At 41.2% G+C, this 14,199-nt stretch overlaps 1 protein-coding gene across 1 annotated transcript in view; it reads right to left on the reverse strand.

Annotated features, from left to right (window-relative positions):
• JPH1 (junctophilin 1) overlaps positions 1-14,199 on the reverse strand; it is a 284,417-nt gene that overhangs the window by 37,585 nt on the left and 232,633 nt on the right. The gene's annotated exons all lie outside the window — the stretch shown is intronic.

A 14,199-nucleotide genomic window follows, 5' to 3' on the forward strand; every position in this document is an offset into this window, starting at 1 on the left:
CTGGAGCACCCTACCTGCTTCCCCACTTCTTAGACAGCACCTACAGGTCTCTGGTGGTGAAACTTCAGCTGGCAGGGCTTGAGCATCCCTACCAGCAAAGGTATGATTGGGAGGGGGGCTACTGCGGCAGTGACGGAAGTGGGACTGAGAGCCAAAAAACCAAACAAAAATACCCCATGTTGACGTGCCAACAAAGTCTATAAGAGAAGAAGTGGACCACGGGTTTCCACAAAGGAGACAAGAGGAACTAGAGGTAACAAAATCTATGGTACTTTAATAAAAACCTATATATGGCAGTATCCACCAAATGATGTGAATCACTATAAAAATCAAGCAGTATCTGTCCTATTGCTATAAAAGTCCACCAGAGAATTGCGAGTTTAGGCCAAAGGACGGAGCTGTGTTTTGGCATGAAAGCCTGCTTCAAGTGTCACTATTTGCACATTAGAGATCCTCCTTCTGTTGCCAGTACTTATTATTGCCACCACAGAGGCGTCCTTAGCATATCAGACCTAATATTGACCACATTAAAATCATCTATGTATTTCAGAAGCTGCCCTCTGGAACAAATCCATCCTGTTTATATCTTTTTCAAGGTGCAGTCTCCAGAATTGTGCACAGTACTCTAAAGGAGACTTATACATAGGCATTATCACTTCCTTTTTCCTGCTGGCCATTTCTCTCCCTATGCACCCCAAACATCCTTCTGGCTTTTGCTGTTGCCTTTTCTATTCATTTGACCACATTAAGATCATCACATACTATCATACCCAAGTTCCGCTTCTCTTTTGTGCACTGTACTTCACCCCCTAAACTATACCGCTCCTTTGGGTTCTTGTAGCCCAAATATATGACCCTGCATTTTTTAGCATTAAATTTTAGCTGTCATATTCTGGAACATTCCTCCAGTTTTGCTAGTCCCCTCCTTCTATTATCCACACCATCCAGGGGTGTCTGCCCTGTTGCAGATTTGGTATCATCCACAAAGAGGCTTTTGGAGCTAATCTCATTCGCACTGCCCTGAAAATTCAAAAACTGCCCAGATTTCTGCATTTCTGATAAACTTTGACTATTTACTTCCTGCCTCTTCAACTCTGATTTATCATACCCTCTCTTGAAAAGCAATGTTTCTTTTACATAGAAGAGAGAATTCAAAAGAGGGAAGATACAAAATATTCCTGGCAAACTGTGGCTTGGAAGCCCATTGTGCCATTTAGAATGTTTTAGTACAACTGGGGCATCCTGCAATTATGGGAATGAAAATGTAATTCAAAACCAGCAATTGAAAAACAACAGATTTCAATTTTGTCATAAAACAATGTTGGGGCTGAGGTTCACTCCTGAGGTGGGTACATAATTAAAAGTTGGTGTCCATGGCCAAAGTGACGCCAAAGATCTGGAGGAGGTCTCCCGCTGCTTCTGAGCAGAAGGAATAAGTGGTGGACTGCCCTCCATGACACCATCTTGGGGTCTCTGGAGCACTACTACAGGCAACAGCCTTTGTGGCGCGTGACTGCAGGGTGTGGTCGAAGGGGCACATCTTGCCCCTTGGGAGCCCCTTGGCGCACCAAGGAGTTCAGATACTGTGATTGTTTGCATTTTTTATTCTCACTAATATGGGGAAGTGTAAATGAGTGGTGAAACTAAAACTTTCTACCTCCACTGTGGTGGGCCTGATGGACAAGCATATTGTTTCTGGTGGTGTGAAAGATATTCCTGGAGTACAAGCACCATCTCCTACAGAGGTTTTGCTCAGCCCTCCAGATAGAACTCCTCCCCTTCCAGCTTTATCTCCATTATCAGGGGATTCCCAAGAGATGCCCCAATCTCCGGTGGGTCAGCAAGGAAAGGTTGTTGCTGGATTGATTTTGTCCTTTGGGAAAATTCCAGAGAGGATTCAAGTATCTCCTTCTCAAGTAATGTCTCCATCAGTGGAGATGACTAAGGAATTACTTGAAAGGACTTATGGACTCAAATCACATATGGAAGGGATGCTTAAAACAGTCATTACTCAGACTGCCTCTTTCTCTGAGCATGTAGCTCATAAATTCAAAATGTGGATGCTAATTTAGTTATACTGGATAAGCAGCTTTCAGTGGTGCAATCTCAGAATGGGACATTGCAGGCTTCTTCCGTCTCCTTTATTAAAGTACATAAATATTGCCATACTAGGACAGACCGAAGGTCCATCAAGCCAAGCATCCTGTTTCTAACAGTGGCTAATCTAGGTCACAAGTAACCTGGCAAAATCCCCAAAAAGTACAATCCATTTTATGTTGCTTATCCTAGAAATAAGCAGTGTATTTTCCCCAAGTACATTTTAATAATGGTCTATGGACTTTTCATTTAGGAAGCCATCCAAGCCTTTTTAAAACCCTGCTAAGCTAAACTGCTTTTACTACATTCTCTGGCAACAAATTCCAGAGTTTAATTACATGTTGAGTGAAGAAAAATTTTCTCCGATTAATTTTAAATTTACTACTTTATAGTTTCATAGCGTGCCCCCTAGTCCTAGTATTTTTGGAAAGTGTAAACAAGCAATTCACGTCTACCTGTTCCACTCCACTCATTATTTTATAGACCTCTACCATATCTCCCCTCAGCTGTCTTTGCTCCAAGCTGAAGAGCCTTAGCCGCTTTAGCCTTTCCTCATAGGGAAGTCATCCCATCCCCTTTATCATTTTCGTCACCCTTCTCTGTACCTTTTCTAATTCCACTATATCTTTTTTGACATGCGGCGACATGAATTGAACACAATATTCGAGGTGTGGTCGCACCATGGAGTGATACAAAGGTATTATAATGTCTTCATTTTTGTTTTTCCATTCCTTTCCTAATAATACCCAACATTCTATTTGCTTTCTTAGCAGCCGCTGCACACTAAGCAGAGGGTTTCAACTTATCAATGACAACGCCTAGATCCCTTTCCTGTTCGGTGACTCCTAACGTGGAACCTTGCATTACATAGCTATAATTTGGGTTCCTCTTTCCCACATGCATCACTTTCACTTGCTCACATTAAATATCATCTGCCATTTAGATGCTCAGTCTCCCAGTCTCATAAGGTCCTCCTGTAAGTTTTCAGAATCCTCTTGTGAACTTTGTGTCGTCAGCAAATTTAATTACCTCACTAGTTACTCCCACCTCAAGATCATTTATAAATATATTAAAAAGCAGCGGTCCCAGCACAGACCCCTGGGGAACCCCACTATCTCCCATTCTCCATTGAGAATACTGATCATTTAACCCTCCTCTCTGTTTTCTACCTTTTAACCAGTTTTTAATCCACAATTGGACACTACCTCCTATCCCATGACTTTCAATTTCCTCTGGAGTTTTTCATGAGGTACTTTGTCAAACGCTTTTTGAAAATCCAGATACCCAATATCGACCGGCTTACCTTTATCCACGTTTGTTCACCCCTTCAAAGAAATGTAATAGATTGGTGAGGCAAGCTTTCACTTCAGTAAATCCATGATGGCTTTGTCTCATTAATCCATGCTTAAGGATTTTCATGTTATTCTTTCTAGACTGGAATCAATAGAGAATGCTCATACAGCCTGCTATTTATGTTTCTTAAATTTTCCCTCAATTTACCTATTATCTGCTGAGATTCTTCTAAAGAAGTATTTTTTTATCATAAATTTCAATATCATCATCACAATTACATCACTGCGACAATCAGAAGTTCAATATAAAACAAAATTGCATCACAATCAGGAAATAAATCTACTTAATATTCAACCACAATAAAAGATTCAAGATTACACACTATAAACAAAGAAATTTAAGATTAACAGACACATTCTACAGCTGATATACTTATCCTAGCCAACCACGGTGGATTGTGGAACAATTACTTGGATCCTTCTCCTCTTCCCTAGCCACTATAAATTCTACAAGTTGTCTGGGCTCAAAAAACATAAGATTTATTCTGAAAAACTAACATAAGAACAAGTAAATCTCAGTAGTAATTTCAGTCCCAACGCTTGTATTCTAGGCCGAAGGGCTAAGAATTCTTAGCGCCATTTCTGCACATTTCTTGACAAATCTGGAAATATTCTTATTATGGACCAAAAATCTTCTCACCCATTACACAGAAATAAGCTTTCAAAACCAATATCCAGTCCATTTCCAAAGCAAAAGTTGCTAATAGAGTTCTTCTCTGAATTACTATCTGCAATAATGACTCCAAAAATTCTAGATTTACCAGACTGCAGAGATTCCTCTGGCAACTTCAAAACCTCATGCCTGTATCTCCGTAACATATCCACAGGTGTTATCAAAGGGGAGTTAGGAAAATTCAAAAACCAAAGAGAATTCTTATGGTTTTGATTTTCCAAGTACTCCAGCTTTCTATGTATAAAGGCATTGTCCTTCATCAGAACACTGTTAATATCACTCAATTCACCAACTTTTCTCTCTAAGGAGCTAGTTTTTGAAGATTGCTGATGCAGTTCACAGGAGCCTCAATCTTATCTTTAGAGCTTGCCAGCTCACTAACAACTTTAACCACAGATGTTAAGGTAGCGTCCTACAGAGAGCTCATCATGACTTTAGCAGGCTTTTGCAACTGTTGTGCAGACACTTCAGAGAGCTTCCCAAGCACTCTAGACCCAGTTAAGGTACTTAATATTGGTCACAAAGATTGTAGAACTTCCAGCCCACTAGTATCCAAAAAGGAGGAGGACGCAAGGAGTTGTGCTTCCATTCCAGAGTGTAAAGAATTCACCTCTTCACGAACTTCATCAACAGCCTCTCTAGTCTCCCCTCCAGGCTGCATCAAATAAAGCACCTGCAGGGGACTTAGCAAAACCCCGTTTGCACTATTGCTGGAAGATGACTCAAAGACCGGTGTGATCGAGGGAGAAGCAACAGGAACGTAGAACTGCTCCAAAGTAATCTGTTTCATCGGAGGAGCAGCTCTATTAGCTGGAGGAACTTGCATTCCTCTTCCCCCCCCCCATATCGTGTCCAGATAGGAAACAACCCGAAGACAGCAACTCCAGAGAGGTAAGGCGCCCCCGCGGGTACGTCCATTCATGCGACCATCTTGAATCCCCCTGAGGAAGTATCTTAAGGAGAGTCTAGGTTTGGTGAACTCTGAATAACTGCCATTATGTGCCTGTTAAGAAAAAGGTGGCGGTTGACCAGCAGGTGAATCAATCGGAAGCCTCAGGTGTTGACCCGACGGCTTTCTTGGAGGACACACAGGATATTACTACTACTCGTTATCATCTATTGGTCAACATTTGATAATGAGAATGACAAACTGTTAGTTTTGAAAGCTTATTTTACTAAGAAAGAAGAGACGTTTTCGTGGGGATAAGATTAATATTTTTCCTGATGTCTCCAAAGCAACCCAGTTGAGGCGTAACGCTTTTTTAATTCTGAAATCTTGTGTAATTGCTTTAGGAGCTTTGTTTTTCCTTAAGTATCCTTGCAAATGTGTTATCACCTACCAAGGGAAAAAGTATATTTTTTGGGAGTCATAGCAATTACAGGACTTTCTTAGGGGTCATGATAAAAGGCTGTATTAAATAGGAGTTAAATTATGACTTAAGGTATTGGTTTTCAGATATTTTCATGATTTTGTTTTGATTTTATGATAGTTCTCCTCTTATTTGATGTGAGCTAGTGGGGAAGTGTTATGTTAGACAATATTGCTTATACCTTGTGGATGTCGTTTCCTTTTTCCTTGTGTATGAAAATATATTTGAAAATCTTTCAATGAAAAAGAAATAAAAATAAACCAATAACTCATAGTAAGCTTAGATCCCAGCATGGTTTACTGTTTAGCAGCTTTAAGACAACATAAGGAGATTTGGAGAATAACCTACTCCTACTCTCTCTCAGCTGCTGGGCTGCATGTTTCTCTTGCATATGGTTTCTAACTGGGGGCAGATGGTCTCCCTACAGCAAGAACAGGTTTTATTCTTGTACATAAGAACATAACATTTGCCATACTGCAACAGACAAAAGGTCCATCAAGCTCAGTATCCTGCTTCCAACAGTGGCTAAATCTAAGTCAAAAGTACCTGGCAAGATCCCAAAACTTAAGCTTTCATGCTTCTTACTTCCAGAGTTCAGCAGTGTGTTTCCCACAAGTCTAATTTAATAACAAGATCAAAGGAAGATGCCGCTCCATAGGTTTCAATGCACGTGTGGTTACAGGCACTATAGGAGGGAATGGTATAGTGGGGAGCAGATGGGCAGGCTCTCTACAGCTGATGCAGTTACCTGGGGTTAGAGACAATTTTTTAATAAAAGTATTAACTAAAACATTTTGCTGCCCAATACTGTAAAACAAATAGCATGCAAATAGGCCCAGTGCAAAAAAAAAATATATATATATGTGCAAACATGGGAGAGCATATCGGATGCATGCAGACACAGATCTGGACTAGTGGCAACTATGTCTTGTGCAAAAAAAAGTATTGGTACGTGTAGAATTACAAGCACATGTATCCACGCATATGCTGCAATGCTATTCTGTGCATAAAATGCATGGGTGAGGGGGGATCCAGTCATCTACAGTATTCTTTCCAGGGACCAGATCCAAATTTGTTTTTTTTACCTCTTCTGCTGCTGGGCAAGCAGAGCACAAAAGCCAACAATTTATTTATTTGGATTAACTACTTTTATGAAGAGATTCACTAAAGGTAGTGTACAACAGGTACAGCTTGACATAAAACTTGCAAATTTTTTTTTTGTTACATTTGTACCCTGCGCTTTCCCACTCATGGCAGGCTCGATGCGGCTTACATGGGGCAATGGAGGGTTAAGTGACTTGCCCAGAGTCACAAGGAGCTGCCTGTGCCTGAAGTGGGAATTGAACTCAGTTCCTCAGGACCAAAGTCCACCACCCTAACCACTAGGCCACTCCTCCACTCCTTTAACAAAAAGACCAAATATAAGCATAAATACCATCAATGAGGTAAACTTGGAGATGGCATACTGAATCCTAGTAATAGAACTAACATCATACAGTACCAGAAATATAAACATTTAACAGTATTGTAAAACAATCATGTAACATAAATGCCAACAGAATATGAATGATTCCATAGGCAATATGAAGAACAGTCACATAACAAATATGATACTCTCAATGTCAGCACGGTCACGATAATAAGCACATATTAAAACATTCACAGACCCCCAAATTCTATATACAGTGCTCAAAACTGCATGCAAAAATTTGGGTGTGCATAATACAAATTGAGCATGCAATTTAACTGTTTAACAAGCCAATTAGCACTGATAATTGGGTGTTAATTATTGGTGCTAGTTGGCAATAATTGGAATTTACAAGCACATCTTTAGTGTCTCTATTTTACAAAGATGTGCATGTAAAATTTTCCACATGGAGCCGAAAAGGGGGCATGGCCATGGGTGGGTCGGGGCAGTTCTAGGACTTTCATGCAGTGTTACAGAATTCAATGGATCTGTGCCTAATTTAGGAACGGGGATTTAAACTAGGGTTCAGATAGTGTAAATCGTCATGACCAAAATTGGACGTGGATCCTGATGCAAAGCATTATTCCATAAACAGCTATTCCATTTATAGAATAGTGCTTAGCGTGGTTTTTTTTTTTGGCACCCAAATTTGGGCATCATTTACAAAATTGATTCCATAATGCTAACACTGTTCTTGTAATACCATGAAACATCTTAATAGGTAATTGGGGGGGGGGGGGGGGGGGGGGGGAGTTAAATGAAATATATAGACAGGACAAAATGGGTAGTACAAAGTCATTGGGATAAATGGCTAAACAGAGCAAATTGTATGTACAGTTGATGATATAACTGGTCTAAGTTACAAGGTGTGCCGCAAGTTAATCTAGGTGTCAGGAGAGTGGATAGTATGTATTAAAGGCTTGGGAGAAGGGCTAGGCTTCTGCTTCCTGAAGTAGTAGTAGTCTTGAGTTCAGTGTAGCCTCTCTGGGAGTGAGTTCCACAGTGTGGGGGGCTATACACCTGAGGCAGCTTGCTGGCGGGTATCACACTGTAGAATTTCTTTTGACAAGGACAAAAACTGTGACGTTTCTTGAAAGACCTTAGAGGTCTCAGAGGTGTGTAGAGCTAATTTATTCTATAGGTATTCTGGCCCATTCTGTCTGAAGACCTTGAAAATCAGATGACTTTTAAATATCATGGGATCACTGTGGTCACACTCTTCTTTGCTATATAGGGAGAGTGATTTTGTAGTTGCAAGAGTGAAACAGTTTTTTTTTTTTTTTTAAAGGATGCTTTTATTAAACACGAGCAAGAAAATATACAAACAAATTCTAGTACAAGATAGAACAGTTTCTAAAGGTTGGTTGAATTTGTGGGATCAAAGTAAATGATGAGTCTAGCCCCCAAGATTTCCAACCTGCGATTTCAGGGGAGTTCATGTTTTCCAAATGGTATTTTGAAGTCATGTACCTGTCCACTTATGTCTGAAACCCACAGAATCTATGTTGTGAATATGATTCAGGCAGAGTTTGCTGCTGTTGTTTTTTTTTCTTTTGTCCATTCCTGAGTTGCTATTAGGCAGTCAATTTACTCTAAAGCTGTGGGTAGATCTGGTTCAATGGGAATGAATAGTTGCACATCATTGGCATAGATATAGAATTTTGTGTCCATCAACTGAAGCAGCTCAGCTAATGGTTTTGATGTATATATTAAATAAAATAGAGTGCAGCATGGATCCCTGTGGCTCCTCACAGTTCAGTGCTCAAGGTAATGAGATGCTGTTGATGAACAGAACTGATCTGACAAATAGGATTTAAACCATATAAATACTATGCCACTGATACCTATTTTTACGCCAGCCTTGTAAGCATATTACGATCCACAGTGTGGAAAGCTGCAACACTAGTATCAAGGCAGATCCCTATCACAGTTTCTGTGGAAATCATCAAGAAAGGACACAAGAACTGTCTCAAGCTTTTTGATGGATTGGGCACTGAAGTGACAAACTAGTCTTGGGATCAAGTTAAAATTGTAGCTAAAATTGTAATTATCGGTTCCGGGGACCGGCACAATCCCTGGATAAAGGAAAAATAAAGGGTTATTTGATCTTTTACCTCCTTTTTACCCTAAAAAAAAAAAAAAAGTAGAGGCGATTCCTGGAGCCCTAGGATCATCATCTGTTAGAGCTCAATGGGGAAGATGATGAGATGAAGATTTCTTCATTCAAGGTTTGGAGCTCCCAGAGATAAGAATCCCTGCTTTTGAGGAAGTGTTTTATAGGCCAGAGGCGAAGTTCCTGGTTGCAAGAATAGAGAAATGTTAAAAGACTGCCTATTTGGCATCTTATTGAGGTTCAAAGAAACCTTGTGAGAAAAGAAAATTCTGATGTTGGACAACAGAAGAGCTCTGACAGAGGATCCTAAAGAGTCTGGATAAGTAAAGAGAAGTGGTTCCCAAGACTGAAGAAGACGACAACGAAGAGAAGTATTCCAGTGTCTACAACTTTTGTCTTTTGATTTTTTTCCATCTGCGAAGCTAGAGTACGAATAAAACCTGGACAAGATTTTGACAGTATTGGATGAATATAAGGCAGACCGAGGATAGAACAAATACTTGTTACATCCAGAGGTAAGGCATGACAATTCTTCCTCCCACCCCCATGACATAAGCAGAAGGTAAGGTGAGATTTCTCCCCTTCATACAACTGCTGCCTGTAGACTGTCATCTAAAATACAGCACTTGACACTCACTGCAGAAGGTGGTACCTAGCAGGGAGTATGTAATAACAGTGATGCAGTGATTCCCAAACCTTTTACTATGGCGGAACCCATAAAATATTTTTTCACACACCAAGGAACCCTCAATTTACGTAAACATACAGTGGGGGAAATAAGTATTTGATCCCTTGCTGATTTTGTAAGTTTGCCCACTGACAAAGACATGAGCAGCCCATAATTGAAGGGTAGGTTATTGGTAACAGTGAGAGATAGCACATCACAAATTAAATCCGGAAAATCACATTGTGGAAAGTATATGAATTTATTTGCATTCTGCAGAGGGAAATAAGTATTTGATCCCCCACCAACCAGTAAGAGATCTGGCCCCTACAGACCAGGTAGATGCTCCAAATCAACTCGTTACCTGCATGACAGACAGCTGTCGGCAATGGTCACCTGTATGAAAGACACCTGTCCACAGACTCAGTGAATCAGTCAGACTCTAACCTCTACAAAATGGCCAAGAGCAAGGAGCTGTCTAAGGATGTCAGGGACAAGATCATACACCTGCACAAGGCTGGAATGGGCTACAAAACCATCAGTAAGACGCTGGGCGAGAAGGAGACAACTGTTGGTGCCATAGTAAGAAAATGGAAGAAGTACAAAATGACTGTCAATCGACAAAGATCTGGGGCTCCACGCAAAATCTCACCTCGTGGGGTATCCTTGATCATGAGGAAGGTTAGAAATCAGCCTACAACTACAAGGGGGGAACTTGTCAATGTTCTCAAGGCAGCTGGGACCACTGTCACCATGAAAACCATTGGTAACACATTACGACATAACGGATTGCAATCCTGCAGTGCCCGCAAGGTCCCCCTGCTCCGGAAGGCACATGTGACGGCCCGTCTGAAGTTTGCCAGTGAACACCTGGATGATGCCGAGAGTGATTGGGAGAAGGTGCTGTGGTCAGATGAGACAAAATTGAGCTCTTTGGCATGAACTCAACTCGCCGTGTTTGGAGGAAGAGAAATGCTGCCTATGACCCAAAGAACACCGTCCCCACTGTCAAGCATGGAGGTGGAAATGTTATGTTTTGGGGGTGTTTCTCTGCTAAGGGCACAGGACTACTTCACCGCATCAATGGGAGAATGGATGGGGCCATGTACCGTACAATTCTGAGTGACAACTTCCTTCCCTCCGCCAGGGCCTTAAAAATGGGTCGTGGCTGGGTCTTCCAGCACGACAATGACCCAAAACATACAGCCAAGGCAACAAAGGAGTGGCTCAGGAAGAAGCACATTAGGGTCATGGAGTGGCCTAGCCAGTCACCAGACCTTAATCCCATTGAAAACTTATGGAGGGAGCTGAAGCTGCGAGTTGCCAAGCGACAGCCCAGAACTCTTAATGATTTAGAGATGATCTGCAAAGAGGAGTGGACCAAAATTCCTCCTGACATGTGTGCAAACCTCATCATCAACTACAGAAGATGTCTGACCGCTGTGCTTGCCAACAAGGGTTTTGCCACCAAGTATTAGGTCTTGTTTGCCAGAGGGATTAAATACTTATTTCCCTCTGCAGAATGCAAATAAATTCATATACTTTCCACAATGTGATTTTCCGGATTTAATTTGTGATGTGCTATCTCTCACTGTTACCAATAACCTACCCTTCAATTATGGGCTGCTCATGTCTTTGTCAGTGGGCAAACTTACAAAATCAGCAAGGGATCAAATACTTATTTCCCCCACTGTATATATGTTCATACAGATTCTATAATCAAATTTATTTGAGGAATCCAGGGTCCAATGATAAAGGTAAATGCGGGCTCTTCTCTGAGCATACTTTTTACACATACATATCACGCAGTTTTCCATCAACAAGCAGGATTGAGGCAGGGACACAATTGGTTGATGTCATCGCAGGTCAGTGGGACTGAACAACTCTCTCAGAACTCAGAACCTAGTATACAGTTCTGAACTACTGGCATGGTATTGTGGTATTGTGTTCCAACATTGCATCATATATAACTTCCTCTATGTGGCTGGCATGGTGATGAATTGCCAACTTCCCTGTTTTTGATGCCAGTGTTTAATCATGAAGGATTGGAAGCTGCATGGGAGTGGCAGGTACAACACTGGCAGCATTGTTGGGCAGACTGGGATGGGACCACACAGGTCTTTATCTCTTGTTATTTACTATGTTACTATGAACAAGCGCTGACCTTCCCACATGGAACAACTTCCTCAACTCTGGTCCATCGGGGGGGGGGGGGGGGGGAAGCCGGACTAGCACCTGCATTTACCTGTGCCAAATGACCAGTGGGCTCTGGCGCGACAAATGAGCTCTTTGGTATTTGGTCCACATAATCAGAGCACTGCACTCTAATCTTACAGTGCTTCTACTGCCTTAATCCTACATCAGCTTGGAGCTGGCATTAGGGTTAATGCTCCCCTATTTCTCCCCACATAAAGTTATATATATGATGCAATTTTGGAGCACAATATCATGCCAATAATTCAAACTGTGCACTAGGTTCTGAGCTCTGAGTTGTCCAGTCCCACTGACTGCAATAACATCAACCACTTGTGTCCGTCCCTCAATCCTGTTATTGATGGAAAACTGCACGATGTACACATGTGTAAAAAGTAGGCTCAGAGAACAGAGAAACAATAGGGGCAGAAATCTGCATATGTGCATATTCATGTACACAGTCACGCCTGTCTACTTTCCTTTAGGGCAATTCTATAAGATGCGCATCTTCTGATATACATATTGGAACTTTTCAGCAGTGGAATCCAAGTGGCTACCTTCCACGTGTCCCACTTTTACTGGTTTTTAAAAATTTTAGTTTTAGACAAACAAGGTTTAAAAATTAATTCAGTGCCCTAGGAGACCCAAAGCCATTGGTAATTATGTTGCTTTTTTAAATTTTGCCATCTGAGAGCTGCCGAATGTGTAAGAAGAGGAACGGTGAGCAACATTAGTAAATTTTTAGTTCTACTGTAAAGGGAGTGAAGGAGCAGACTTAGGGGTCCTTTTACTAATATGCGCTGAAAAATGGCCTGCGATAGTATAGACGAGTGTTTTGGGCGCGTGCAGAATTATTTTTCAGCGCACCTACAAAAAAATGCCTTTTTTAACATTTTTGCTGAAAATGGACATGCAGCAAAATGAAAATTGCCAGACGTCCATTTTGTGTCTGAGATCTTACCGCCAGCCATTGACCTAGCAGTAAAGTCTCATGCGGTAATGGCCTACGCATGTCAAATGCCACTTGGCATGCGTCCAATACAAGTGTCTGAAAATAAAAATTATTTTTCGGACACGTGTAAGAAATGAAATTACCGCAAGAGCCATGTGGTAGCCAGGCGATAACTCCACTTTGGCGTGTGTTGGGTGCACGTAGGTGCTTATGCAGCTTAGTAAAAGGGCCCCTTAATGAGTAGTGTAGTGGGCTGGGAGCTAGGGCAGCAGGGCTTGATTCCCACTGTGGATCCTTGTGACCCTAGGCAAGCCACAACACTCTACTGCCCCAGACACAAAATGGATTGTCACATACTAGCATAGTAGATGATGGCAGATAAAAGACCTATACGGTCCATCCAATCTGCCCAATAAGAAACTTATAGAATATGTTTCAATATAACATATCTTGATCAATCCTTGCCATTTTCAGGGCACAGACTGTTGAAGTCTGCCCAGCACTGGATATATTCCCCAACTACAGGAATTGATCTCAAAGCCCACTCCAGCTCATTCAGATGTGTCTAGCCATAATCGGGGCGCAGACCATAGATGTTTTTCACAGTACTGACCTTATTTCCTGATTACTGGAGTTACTGTCTAAGAACCGCTAAGTTTTGCTTTGACTCCATTCTCTTTCCATATAGTAATCCTTTGTGTTTATCCAACACATTTTTGAATTCTGTTACTGTTTTCCTCTCCACCACCTTTCCTTGAAAAAGTACTTCCTGACCTTACTCCTAAACTGACCCCCTTCAACCTCAATTCATGTCCCTCTAGTTCTACCACTTACCCTTCTCTGGAAAAGGCTTGTTTGCATATTAATACCTTTCAAATATGTAAGCATTTGTATCATATCACCCCATCTCTCTTTTCTCTGGGATATACATATTCAGTTCCTCAAGTCTCTTCTCCTATGTCTTTGGTACAAGCCCCATATCCTTTTTGTTGCTTTTCTTTGAACCACTTCAAATATTTTTTTTACACTAGGGGCAGAGAAAGTAACTGTATATAATGTAGAAACTGCTTTGGTTGTACCATAGAAAGGTGGTATATCTGGAATCTAAAACAAAGAAATGCAACAGAAGATAACTATGTGGTAGGAAATTAAAGTGGAGATAACAGTCTTCAAGGAGCACAAGAGAACACACTAGAAGGTAGAAAGGGAACATTATTGTATCTCATTCTTGATGCCATTACAGATGACTTGGAATCTGACTACTTGACATACAGGACCTGACTACTTGACATAATTTGTCCCCTTCAGCAAATAGAG

Source organism: Microcaecilia unicolor, chromosome 1 (assembly GCF_901765095.1).
Source record: "Microcaecilia unicolor chromosome 1, aMicUni1.1, whole genome shotgun sequence".
NCBI lineage: Eukaryota > Metazoa > Chordata > Amphibia > Gymnophiona > Siphonopidae > Microcaecilia > Microcaecilia unicolor.